The following is a 12271-nucleotide window of genomic DNA, read 5'->3' on the forward strand; positions in this document are numbered from 1 at the left end:
CATGTTCGCTTTCCTGTAACGCATTTAGAATTATCGTGTGATTCATGGATACGGTGTGAGTGGTAGTGTGTTAAATTCTTGGATTGCCTCTACTTTAATACGACACGTTGTTTAGTTGATAAGTGCATATCTTATCATTGCGCTCGCACCCTCATCACGACATTTCTTCTACCTCTTTAGAATATACTACTTTTGTAAGGTAATTTGCGTGAGTCGTATGATTCTCGCTCAGTTTGAAAGTCGTCCTCAGGTCTATTTCAGAATGCCCAGTATTAATAATAGGGATAACCACACTTACGGTAGTAGAGTTCATAATAAACAAATTTGTTTGTTTTTCCAAAACCATGTAGGGGTAATAATTTAGATTCACATCTAATTCAATTTTGCACCAAAACCTTTATGGATGACCTTTTCTTTGTATCCTTCGAGGGCATTTGGTCTAGTGGTATGATTCTCGCCTAGGGTGCGAGAGGTCTCGAGTTAAATTCTCGAAATGCCCCTCATACAGTTATAGTAACAGTAATGTCAATAATTGAACATATTTACAATGTTCAGAAATGTATTTCTACATGTTGACGCACCAACATGGTGTCGCGGTGTAGTTTGTGATAACGTTACAAAGGATCTTGAATTTTCTTACAATACGTTGTCGTAGTGTATTTCGTAGACTACGTGAAAAACTTGAGTAAATATGAGTAAATAGTAGAAAATATTAAAATATATATAACATGCATAAGGCAAGATTCAAACCTTGCACCTCCATGTTAATAATGTAATGTCTTACCATTACACTAGCATTTCATTAGTGTTTAAAAGTAGATGTTCAACATAGAAAGGTTAGATTACCTAGGATAAACTTTAGTTAAAAGAAAACGCATGCTAAAAGAAAAACTTACGCATGCACATCTAGCGTGCATGAATGCTATAGTTGATAAAAAACGCACAAGTTAAAAAAAGCATGATCACTTTAGTTAAAGCATATAGTCTATCTATAGGAAAAGCATGGAGTCTATAGTTAGAGAAAAAAAAGCATGGATTCCTAAGACTCCCTCATCACTACATAAGGATGGGGAGCACAATGTAATAGGGTTGTGAAAAATAATTGGGAAATTGGATATATTTCCTAAACCACCAATTAATATAATCACGGGATTCACGAAGTTTTATATAATCTATCTCTTTCAATCTAAATTCATATTCTTACATAAATATTGATTAATGTAATACTTGTGGGATTCACAAGGTTTGATCTCTTTTCTACTCCTAATCTAAACTATTCTAAACTATTTCAATTTATTACTATGATTAAGAGAAACTAAAACAACTCTACTTGTGGGATTCACAAGTTTCTATATCTCTTTCTTATAATCTATTCATATTCATAACTAGATTAACCTCAAATTCTTCCTCCTCCTAGTCCAAAACCTCGGTGGTTCCCATCCGACTCACGCAAACGATCTAGCGCCGAAAGGCACGACAACGTTGTTCTACTTTCTTAATTTGAGACGTGTACTCGTTATTGTAACGCAACAAGATTTCGTGGTGTAGTTGGTGATCACGTCAGTCTCACACACTGAAGGTCTTAGGTTGGACCCCGGACGAAGCCAACCTTTGTTTCTCAAACAAGAGTCGTCCTTTAGCACTTTTGCAATATTAAAATCATCCATTCACTTTAGAAACGTCATTCAAGAAGAGGATCCAACATTCACTACATATCTGACCTGCTTTTCGTGAATTAACCTAGTTGGCATTCACTCTAGAATGCATTGTGTGAGCTAGTTTATGCGATTTTGACTATTTCGTGATCACATGACTCTAACATGTCGGCAGTCTCGAATTAGAGACCGATGAAACAAACCCAGATTTACAATAGAGGATCCTAAATCCTAGTTAGTCTTTCAATTATCCAAAATAACACTTCACATCTACATGTACACCATATACATTGATACAATTTCCATACCAATTTTGTGAGAGTGCATTTAATATTACTTATTCAATTATACTATCTCAGATTTATTTTCTTCTGTTTTTGACATTTCCTTTTTACAAGAAGTATTATATACTTAGAATCTTGACATGTTTCATGATCGTTTTTCTCTAACGCATTTATAATTATTGTGTGATTCATGGATATGGTGCGAGTAGTAGTGCATTCAATTTTTGAATTGCGTCCGCTTCAATACGACACGTAATTTAGTTGAAAAGTGCATATCTTATCACCATAACCTTTATCTAGACCTTCGAGGGCATTTGTTCTAGTGGCCTCAGTATGGAAGTGGACCACAAGTCTATTTGGGAGCTCCCACTATTAATAATAGGGATAATCACACTTACGGTAGTAAAGTTCATAATAAACAGATTCGTTTGTTTTTCCAAAAACATGTAGGGGTAATAATTTAGATTCACATCTAATTCAATTCTTCACCAAAACCTCTATGGATGACCTTTTCTTTGTATCTTTCGAGGGCATTTGGTCTAGTGGTATGATTCTCGCTTAGGGTGCGAGAGGTCTCGAGTTCAATTCTCGAAATGCCCCTCATACAATTATAGTAACAATAATGTCGACAATTCAACATATTTACAATGTTCACAATTGTATTTCTACATGTTGGCGCACCAACGTGGTGTCACAGTGTAGTTTGTGATCATTTTACAAAGGATCTTGAATTTTCTTACTATACATTGTTCTACTTTCTTAATTTGAGACATGCACTTGTTGTTGTCATGCAACAAGGTTTCGTGGTGTAGTTGGTGATCACGTCAGTCTAACACACTGAAGGTCTCCGGTTCGAGCCCGGACGAAGCCAACCTTTGTTTCTCAAACAAGAGTCGTCGTTTAGCGGTTTTGGAATATGAAAATCATCGATGTACTTCACAAACCTCATTCAATAAGAGGATCCAGCCTTCACTACATATCTAACATGCTTTACCTTAATTAACCTAGTTGGTATTCACTCTAACATGCATTGTGTGACCAAGTTTATGCGATTTTTGCGTATTTTGTGATCATGGTGCCGCGGTGTAGTTTGTGACCATGCGACGGACCAACTTGAGTTATGCTACAGTACGTTGTTTTCTTGATTTGTGACGTTATTTCTCGTTGTTGTCATACATTAAGGTTTTGTGGTGTAGTTGGTGATCACGTTAGTCTCACACAATGAAGGTCTCCGGTTTGAGCCCGGATGAAACCAATCTATGTTTCTCAAACAACAATCATCGTTTAGTGGTTTTGGAATATTGAAATAAGGGATTCACCCCACAAACCTCATTTAAGAAGAGGATCCAGCCTTCACTACTTATTAGACCTGCTTGACGTGAATTAACCTAGTTGGCATTCACTCAAACATGCACCGTGTGACCTAGTTTATGCGATTTTACCTATTTTGTGATCGCATGACGCTAATATCCCGGCAGTCTCGAATTACAGAACGATGAAACAAACCCAGATTTACAACAGAGGACCCTAAATCCTAATTAGTTTTTCAATTATCCAAAATAACCCTTCACATCTATATGTACACCATATAGAATGATCCAATTTCTATACCAATTTTTTGACAGTGCATTTAATATTACTTATTCAATCATAGCATGTGAGATTTATTTTCTTCTTGTTTTGACATTTCCTTTTTACAAGAAATATTGTACACATAGAATTTTGACATGTTTGATGTTCTCTTTCGTCTAACGCATTTACAATTATCGTGTGATTCATGGATACGGTGTGAGTGGTAGTGCGTTCAATTCTTGGATTACCTCCGCTTTAATACGACCACGTAATTTAGTTGATAAGTGCATATCTTATCATTGCGATCGCACCCTCGTCACGACATTTATTCTACCTCTTAAGAATATACTACTTTCGTAAGGTAATTTGCTCTAGTCGTATGATTCTCGCTCAGTATGGACGTGGTCCTCAGGTCTATTTGGGAGCTCCCACTATTAATAATAGGGATAATCACACTTACGGTAGTAAAGTTCATAATAAACAGATTCGTTTGTTTTTCCAAAAACATGTAGGGGTAATAATTTAGATTCACATCTAATTCAATTCTTCACCAAAACCTCTATGGATGACCTTTTCTATGTATCCTTCGAGGGCATTTGGTCTAGTGGTATGATTCTCGCTTAGGGTGCGAGAGGTCTCGAGTTCAATTCTCGAAATGCCCCTCATACAATTATAGTAACAATAATGTCGACAATTCAACATATTTACAATGTTCACAATTGTATTTCTACATGTTGGCGCACCAACGTGGTGTCACGGTGTAGTTTGTGATCATGTTACGAAGGATCTTGAATTTTCTTACTATACGTTGTTCTACTTTCTTAATTTGAGACGTGCACTCGTTGTTGTCATGCAACAAGGTTTCGTGGTGTAGTTGGTGATCACGTCAGTCTAACACACTGAAGGTCTCCGGTTCGAGCCCGGACGAAGCCAACCTTTGTTTCTCAAACAAGAGTCGTCGTTTAGCGGTTTTGGAATATGAAAATCATCGATGTACTTCACAAACCTCATTCAATAAGAGGATCCAGCCTTCACTGCATATCTGACATGCTTTACGTGAATTAACCTAGTTGGTATTCACTCTAACATGCATTGTGTGACCAAGTTTATGCGATTTTTGCGTATTTCGTGATCACATGACTCTAGCATGCCGACAGTATCGAATTAGAGACCGATGAAACAAACCCAGATTTACAATAGAGGATCCTAAATCCTAGTTAGTCTTTTAATTATCTAAAATAACCCTTCGCAACTACATATACACCATATACAATGATACAATTTCCATACCAATTTTGTGAGAGTGCATTTAATATTACTTATTCAATTAAACTATGTAAGATTTATTTTCTTCTTGTTTTGACATTTCCTTTTTACAAGAAATATTGTATACTTAGAAGTTTGACAAGTTTGATGTTCGCTTTCCTCTAACACATTTGAGGGTGCGATAGATGCCGAGTTCAATTCTCGGTATGCCCCTCATAACAATTATACGAAGAATAATGTTGATAATTCAACAAATCTACAATGTTCACAATTGTATTTCTACATGTTGGCGCATCAACATGTATTGCAACATGGTGCCGCGGGGTAGTTTGTGACCATGTGACGGACCAACTTGAGTTACCCTACAGTACGTTGTTTTCTTGATTTGTGACGTTATTCTCGTTGATGTCATACATTAGGGTTTCGTGGTGTAGTTGGTGATCACGTCAGTCTCACACACTGAAGGTCTCCGGTTCGAGCCCGGACGAAGCCAACCTATGTTCCTCAAACAAGAGTCATCTTTTAGTGGTTTTGGAATATTGAAATAAGCGATTCAGTCCACAAACCCCGTTTAAAAAGAGGATCGAGCCTTCTGTACATATGTGACCTGCTTTACGTGAATTGACATGGTTGGCATTCACTCTAACATTCATTGTGTGATCTAGTTTATGCGATTTTTGCTACTTCGTGATCACATGACTCTTACATGCCGACAGTCTCGAATTCGAGACCGATGAAACAAACCTAGATTTACAACAGAGGACCCTAAATCCTAGTTAGTCCTTCAATTTTCCAAAATAACCCTTCACGTCTATATATACACCATATACAATGATACAATTTCCATACCAATTTTGTGAGAATGCATTTAATATTGCTTATTCAATTATACTACGTGAGATTTATTTTCTTCTTGGTTTGACATTTCCTTCTTACAAGAAATATTTTCCGCTTGATGTCCGCTATCCTTTAACGCATTTAGAATTATCGTGTGATTCATGGATACGGTGCGAGAGGTAGTGCGTTCAATTCTTGCATTGCCTCCGCTTTAATACGACACGTAATTTAGTTGATAAGTGCATATCTTATCATTGCGCACGCACCCTCATCAACAAATTTCTTCGGCCTCTTTAGAATTCACTACTTTTGTAAGGTAATTTGTTCTAATCGTCTGATTCTCGTTCAATGTGAAAGTGGTCCTCTCGGAATGCCCACTATTAATAATAGGGATAACCACACTTACGGTAGTAGAGTTGATAATAAACAGATTTGTTTGTTTCTCCAAAAATAAGTAAGGGTAATAATTCAGATTCGCATCTAAATCAATTCTTCACCAAAACCTTCATCTAGACTTTCGAGGGCATTTGTTCTAGTGGTATGATTCCCTCTGAGGGTGCGATAGATGCCGAGTTCAATTCTCGGTATGCCCCTCGTAACAATTATACGAAGAATAACGTTGATAATTCAACAAATTTACAACGTTCACAATTGTATTTCTACATGCTGGCGCATCAACATGTATTGCAACATGGTGCCGCGGTGTAGTTTGTGACCATGCGACGGACCAACTTGAGTTATGCTACAGTACGTTGTTTTCTTGATTTGTGACGTTATTTCTCGTTGTTGTCATACATTAAGGTTTTGTGGTGTAGTTGGTGATCACGTTAGTCTCACACAATGAAGGTCTCCGGTTTGAGCCCGGACGAAACCAATCTATGTTTCTCAAACAACAATCATCGTTTAGTGGTTTTGGAATATTGAAATAAGGGATTCACCCCACAAACCTCATTTAAGAAGAGGATCCAGCCTTCACTACTTATTAGACCTGCTTGACGTGAATTAACCTAGTTGGCATTCACTCAAACATGCACCGTGTGACCTAGTTTATGCGATTTTACCTATTTTGTGATCGCATGACGCTAATATCCCGGCAGTCTCGAATTACAGAACGATGAAACAAACCCAGATTTACAACAGAGGACCCTAAATCCTAATTAGTTTTTCAATTATCCAAAATAACCCTTCACATCTATATGTACACCATATAGAATGATCCAATTTCTATACCAATTTTTTGACAGTGCATTTAATATTACTTATTCAATCATAGCATGTGAGATTTATTTTCTTCTTGTTTTGACATTTCCTTTTTACAAGAAATATTGTACACATAGAATTTTGACATGTTTGATGTTCTCTTTCGTCTAACGCATTTACAATTATCGTGTGATTCATGGATACGGTGTGAGTGGTAGTGCGTTCAATTCTTGGATTACCTCCGCTTTAATACGACCACGTAATTTAGTTGATAAGTGCATATCTTATCATTGCGATCGCACCCTCGTCACGACATTTATTCTACCTCTTAAGAATATACTACTTTCGTAAGGTAATTTGCTCTAGTCGTATGATTCTCGCTCAGTATGGACGTGGTCCTCAGGTCTATTTGGGAGCTCCCACTATTAATAATAGGGATAATCACACTTACGGTAGTAAAGTTCATAATAAACAGATTCGTTTGTTTTTCCAAAAACATGTAGGGGTAATAATTGAGATTGGCATCTAATTCAATTCTTCACCAAAACCTCTATGGATGACCTTTTCTTTGTATCCTTCGAGGGCATTTGGTCTAGTGGTATGATTCTCGCTTAGGGTGCGAGAGGTCTCGAGTTCAATTCTCGAAATGCCCCTCATACAATTATAGTAACAATAATGTCGACAATTCAACATATTTACAATGTTCACAATTGTATTTCTACATGTTGGCGCACCAACGTGGTGTCACGGTGTAGTTTGTGATCATGTTACGAAGGATCTTGAATTTTCTTACTATACGTTGTTCTACTTTCTTAATTTGAGACGTGCACTCGTTGTTGTCATGCAACAAGGTTTCGTGGTGTAGTTGGTGATCACGTCAGTCTAACACACTGAAGGTCTCCGGTTCGAGCCCGGACGAAGCCAACCTTTGTTTCTCAAACAAGAGTCGTCGTTTAGCGGTTTTGGAATATGAAAATCATCGATGTACTTCACAAACCTCATTCAATAAGAGGATCCAGCCTTCACTGCATATCTGACATGCTTTACGTGAATTAACCTAGTTGGTATTCACTCTAACATGCATTGTGTGACCAAGTTTATGCGATTTTTGCGTATTTCGTGATCACATGACTCTAGCATGCCGGCAGTATCGAATTAGAGACCGATGAAACAAACCCAGATTTACAATAGAGGATCCTAAATCCTAGTTAGTCTTTTAATTATCTAAAATAACCCTTCGCAACTACATATACACCATATACAATGATACAATTTCCATACCAATTTTGTGAGAGTGCATTTAATATTACTTATTCAATTAAACTATGTAAGATTTATTTTCTTCTTGTTTTGACATTTCCTTTTTACAAGAAATATTGTATACTTAGAAGCTTGACAAGTTTGATGTTCGCTTTCCTCTAACACATTTGAGGGTGCGATAGATGCCGAGTTCAATTCTCGGTATGCCCCTCATAACAATTATACGAAGAATAATGTTGATAATTCAACAAATCTACAATGTTCACAATTGTATTTCTACATGTTGGCGCATCAACATGTATTGCAACATGGTGCCGCGGGGTAGTTTGTGACCATGTGACGGACCAACTTGAGTTACCCTACAGTACGTTGTTTTCTTGATTTGTGACGTTATTCTCGTTGATGTCATACATTAGGGTTTCGTGGTGTAGTTGGTGATCACGTCAGTCTCACACACTGAAGGTCTCCGGTTCGAGCCCGGACGAAGCCAACCTATGTTCCTCAAACAAGAGTCATCTTTTAGTGGTTTTGGAATATTGAAATAAGCGATTCAGTCCACAAACCCCGTTTAAAAAGAGGATCGAGCCTTCTGTACATATGTGACCTGCTTTACGTGAATTGACATGGTTGGCATTCACTCTAACATTCATTGTGTGATCTAGTTTATGCGATTTTTGCTACTTCGTGATCACATGACTCTTACATGCCGACAGTCTCGAATTCGAGACCGATGAAACAAACCTAGATTTACAACAGAGGACCCTAAATCCTAGTTAGTCCTTCAATTTTCCAAAATAACCCTTCACGTCTATATATACACCATATACAATGATACAATTTCCATACCAATTTTGTGAGAATGCATTTAATATTGCTTATTCAATTATACTACGTGAGATTTATTTTCTTCTTGGTTTGACATTTCCTTCTTACAAGAAATATTTTCCGCTTGATGTCCGCTATCCTTTAACGCATTTAGAATTATCGTGTGATTCATGGATACGGTGCGAGAGGTAGTGCGTTCAATTCTTGCATTGCCTCCGCTTTAATACGACACGTAATTTAGTTGATAAGTGCATATCTTATCATTGCGCACGCACCCTCATCAACAAATTTCTTCGGCCTCTTTAGAATTCACTACTTTTGTAAGGTAATTTGTTCTAATCGTCTGATTCTCGTTCAATGTGAAAGTGGTCCTCTCGGAATGCCCACTATTAATAATAGGGATAACCACACTTACGGTAGTAGAGTTGATAATAAACAGATTTGTTTGTTTCTCCAAAAATAAGTAAGGGTAATAATTCAGATTCGCATCTAAATCAATTCTTCACCAAAACCTTCATCTAGACTTTCGAGGGCATTTGTTCTAGTGGTATGATTCCCGCTGAGGGTGCGATAGATGCCGAGTTCAATTCTCGGTATGCCCCTCGTAACAATTATACGAAGAATAATGTTGATAATTCAACAAATTTACAACGTTCACAATTGTATTTCTACATGCTGGCGCATCAACATGTATTGCAACATGGTGCCGCGGTGTAGTTTGTGACCATGCGACGGACCAACTTGAGTTATGCTACAGTACGTTGTTTTCTTGATTTGTGACGTTATTTCTCGTTGTTGTCATACATTAAGGTTTTGTGGTGTAGTTGGTGATCACGTTAGTCTCACACAATGAAGGTCTCCGGTTTGAGCCCGGACGAAACCAATCTATGTTTCTCAAACAACAATCATCGTTTAGTGGTTTTGGAATATTGAAATAAGGGATTCACCCCACAAACCTCATTTAAGAAGAGGATCCAGCCTTCACTACTTATTAGACCTGCTTGACGTGAATTAACCTAGTTGGCATTCACTCAAACATGCACCGTGTGACCTAGTTTATGCGATTTTACCTATTTTGTGATCGCATGACGCTAATATCCCGGCAGTCTCGAATTACAGAACGATGAAACAAACCCAGATTTACAACAGAGGACCCTAAATCCTAATTAGTTTTTCAATTATCCAAAATAACCCTTCACATCTATATGTACACCATATAGAATGATCCAATTTCTATACCAATTTTTTGACAGTGCATTTAATATTACTTATTCAATCATAGCATGTGAGATTTATTTTCTTCTTGTTTTGACATTTCCTTTTTACAAGAAATATTGTACACATAGAATTTTGACATGTTTGATGTTCTCTTTCGTCTAACGCATTTACAATTATCGTGTGATTCATGGATACGGTGTGAGTGGTAGTGCGTTCAATTCTTGGATTACCTCCGCTTTAATACGACCACGTAATTTAGTTGATAAGTGCATATCTTATCATTGCGATCGCACCCTCGTCACGACATTTATTCTACCTCTTAAGAATATACTACTTTCGTAAGGTAATTTGCTCTAGTCGTATGATTCTCGCTCAGTATGGACGTGGTCCTCGGGTCTATTTGGGAGCTCCCACTATTAATAATAGGGATAATCACACTTACGGTAGTAAAGTTCATAATAAACAGATTCGTTTGTTTTTCCAAAAACATGTAGGGGTAATAATTGAGATTGGCATCTAATTCAATTCTTCACCAAAACCTCTATGGATGACCTTTTCTTTGTATCCTTCGAGGGCATTTGGTCTAGTGGTATGATTCTCGCTTAGGGTGCGAGAGGTCTCGAGTTCAATTCTCGAAATGCCCCTCATACAATTATAGTAACAATAATGTCGACAATTCAACATATTTACAATGTTCACAATTGTATTTCTACATGTTGGCGCACCAACGTGGTGTCACGGTGTAGTTTGTGATCATGTTACGAAGGATCTTGAATTTTCTTACTATACGTTGTTCTACTTTCTTAATTTGAGACGTGCACTCGTTGTTGTCATGCAACAAGGTTTCGTGGTGTAGTTGGTGATCACGTCAGTCTAACACACTGAAGGTCTCCGGTTCGAGCCCGGACGAAGCCAACCTTTGTTTCTCAAACAAGAGTCGTCGTTTAGCGGTTTTGGAATATGAAAATCATCGATGTACTTCACAAACCTCATTCAATAAGAGGATCCAGCCTTCACTGCATATCTGACATGCTTTACGTGAATTAACCTAGTTGGTATTCACTCTAACATGCATTGTGTGACCAAGTTTATGCGATTTTTGCGTATTTCGTGATCACATGACTCTAGCATGCCGGCAGTATCGAATTAGAGACCGATGAAACAAACCCAGATTTACAATAGAGGATCCTAAATCCTAGTTAGTCTTTTAATTATCTAAAATAACCCTTCGCAACTACATATACACCATATACAATGATACAATTTCCATACCAATTTTGTGAGAGTGCATTTAATATTACTTATTCAATTAAACTATGTAAGATTTATTTTCTTCTTGTTTTGACATTTCCTTTTTACAAGAAATATTGTATACTTAGAAGCTTGACAAGTTTGATGTTCGCTTTCCTCTAACACATTTGAGGGTGCGATAGATGCCGAGTTCAATTCTCGGTATGCCCCTCATAACAATTATACGAAGAATAATGTTGATAATTCAACAAATCTACAATGTTCACAATTGTATTTCTACATGTTGGCGCATCAACATGTATTGCAACATGGTGCCGCGGGGTAGTTTGTGACCATGTGACGGACCAACTTGAGTTACCCTACAGTACGTTGTTTTCTTGATTTGTGACGTTATTCTCGTTGATGTCATACATTAGGGTTTCGTGGTGTAGTTGGTGATCACGTCAGTCTCACACACTGAAGGTCTCCGGTTCGAGCCCGGACGAAGCCAACCTATGTTCCTCAAACAAGAGTCATCTTTTAGTGGTTTTGGAATATTGAAATAAGCGATTCAGTCCACAAACCCCGTTTAAAAAGAGGATCGAGCCTTCTGTACATATGTGACCTGCTTTACGTGAATTGACATGGTTGGCATTCACTCTAACATTCATTGTGTGATCTAGTTTATGCGATTTTTGCTACTTCGTGATCACATGACTCTTACATGCCGACAGTCTCGAATTCGAGACCGATGAAACAAACCTAGATTTACAACAGAGGACCCTAAATCCTAGTTAGTCCTTCAATTTTCCAAAATAACCCTTCACGTCTATATATACACCATATACAATGATACAATTTCCATACCAATTTTGTGAGAATGCATTTAATATTGCTTATTCAATTATACTACGTGAGATTTAT

General features: G+C 37.4%; 14 non-coding genes across 14 annotated transcripts; all 14 read left to right on the plus strand.

Moving 5' to 3' along the window:
- The first annotated feature begins 428 nt into the window (after positions 1 to 428).
- On the plus strand, positions 429 to 500 carry TRNAP-AGG (transfer RNA proline (anticodon AGG)). The gene has a single exon. It is a non-coding gene; the product is annotated as a tRNA-Pro (tRNA).
- Positions 501 to 2467: 1967 nt separating this feature from the next.
- On the plus strand, positions 2468 to 2539 carry TRNAP-AGG (transfer RNA proline (anticodon AGG)). The gene has a single exon. It is a non-coding gene; the product is annotated as a tRNA-Pro (tRNA).
- Positions 2540 to 2736: 197 nt separating this feature from the next.
- On the plus strand, positions 2737 to 2810 carry TRNAV-AAC (transfer RNA valine (anticodon AAC)). The gene has a single exon. It is a non-coding gene; the product is annotated as a tRNA-Val (tRNA).
- Positions 2811 to 4101: 1291 nt separating this feature from the next.
- On the plus strand, positions 4102 to 4173 carry TRNAP-AGG (transfer RNA proline (anticodon AGG)). Its single transcript has one exon. It is a non-coding gene; the product is annotated as a tRNA-Pro (tRNA).
- A 197-nt stretch (positions 4174 to 4370) lies between these two features.
- On the plus strand, positions 4371 to 4444 carry TRNAV-AAC (transfer RNA valine (anticodon AAC)). The gene has a single exon. It is a non-coding gene; the product is annotated as a tRNA-Val (tRNA).
- A 752-nt stretch (positions 4445 to 5196) lies between these two features.
- Positions 5197 to 5270, plus strand: TRNAV-CAC (transfer RNA valine (anticodon CAC)). The gene has a single exon. It is a non-coding gene; the product is annotated as a tRNA-Val (tRNA).
- A 1144-nt stretch (positions 5271 to 6414) lies between these two features.
- Positions 6415 to 6488, plus strand: TRNAV-CAC (transfer RNA valine (anticodon CAC)). The gene has a single exon. It is a non-coding gene; the product is annotated as a tRNA-Val (tRNA).
- Positions 6489 to 7395: 907 nt separating this feature from the next.
- TRNAP-AGG (transfer RNA proline (anticodon AGG)) lies at positions 7396 to 7467 on the plus strand. The gene has a single exon. It is a non-coding gene; the product is annotated as a tRNA-Pro (tRNA).
- A 197-nt stretch (positions 7468 to 7664) lies between these two features.
- On the plus strand, positions 7665 to 7738 carry TRNAV-AAC (transfer RNA valine (anticodon AAC)). The gene has a single exon. It is a non-coding gene; the product is annotated as a tRNA-Val (tRNA).
- A 752-nt stretch (positions 7739 to 8490) lies between these two features.
- TRNAV-CAC (transfer RNA valine (anticodon CAC)) lies at positions 8491 to 8564 on the plus strand. Its single transcript has one exon. It is a non-coding gene; the product is annotated as a tRNA-Val (tRNA).
- A 1144-nt stretch (positions 8565 to 9708) lies between these two features.
- Positions 9709 to 9782, plus strand: TRNAV-CAC (transfer RNA valine (anticodon CAC)). The gene has a single exon. It is a non-coding gene; the product is annotated as a tRNA-Val (tRNA).
- Positions 9783 to 10689: 907 nt separating this feature from the next.
- TRNAP-AGG (transfer RNA proline (anticodon AGG)) lies at positions 10690 to 10761 on the plus strand. The gene has a single exon. It is a non-coding gene; the product is annotated as a tRNA-Pro (tRNA).
- Positions 10762 to 10958: 197 nt separating this feature from the next.
- TRNAV-AAC (transfer RNA valine (anticodon AAC)) lies at positions 10959 to 11032 on the plus strand. Its single transcript has one exon. It is a non-coding gene; the product is annotated as a tRNA-Val (tRNA).
- Positions 11033 to 11784: 752 nt separating this feature from the next.
- Positions 11785 to 11858, plus strand: TRNAV-CAC (transfer RNA valine (anticodon CAC)). The gene has a single exon. It is a non-coding gene; the product is annotated as a tRNA-Val (tRNA).
- Positions 11859 to 12271: the final 413 nt, after the last annotated feature.

Source organism: Azolla caroliniana, unplaced genomic scaffold (genome assembly GCF_043228905.1).
Source record: "Azolla caroliniana isolate FFs.n. ecotype wild unplaced genomic scaffold, voAzoCaro1.0.p SCAF_12, whole genome shotgun sequence".
In the NCBI taxonomy this organism is placed as follows: domain Eukaryota; kingdom Viridiplantae; phylum Streptophyta; class Polypodiopsida; order Salviniales; family Salviniaceae; genus Azolla; species Azolla caroliniana.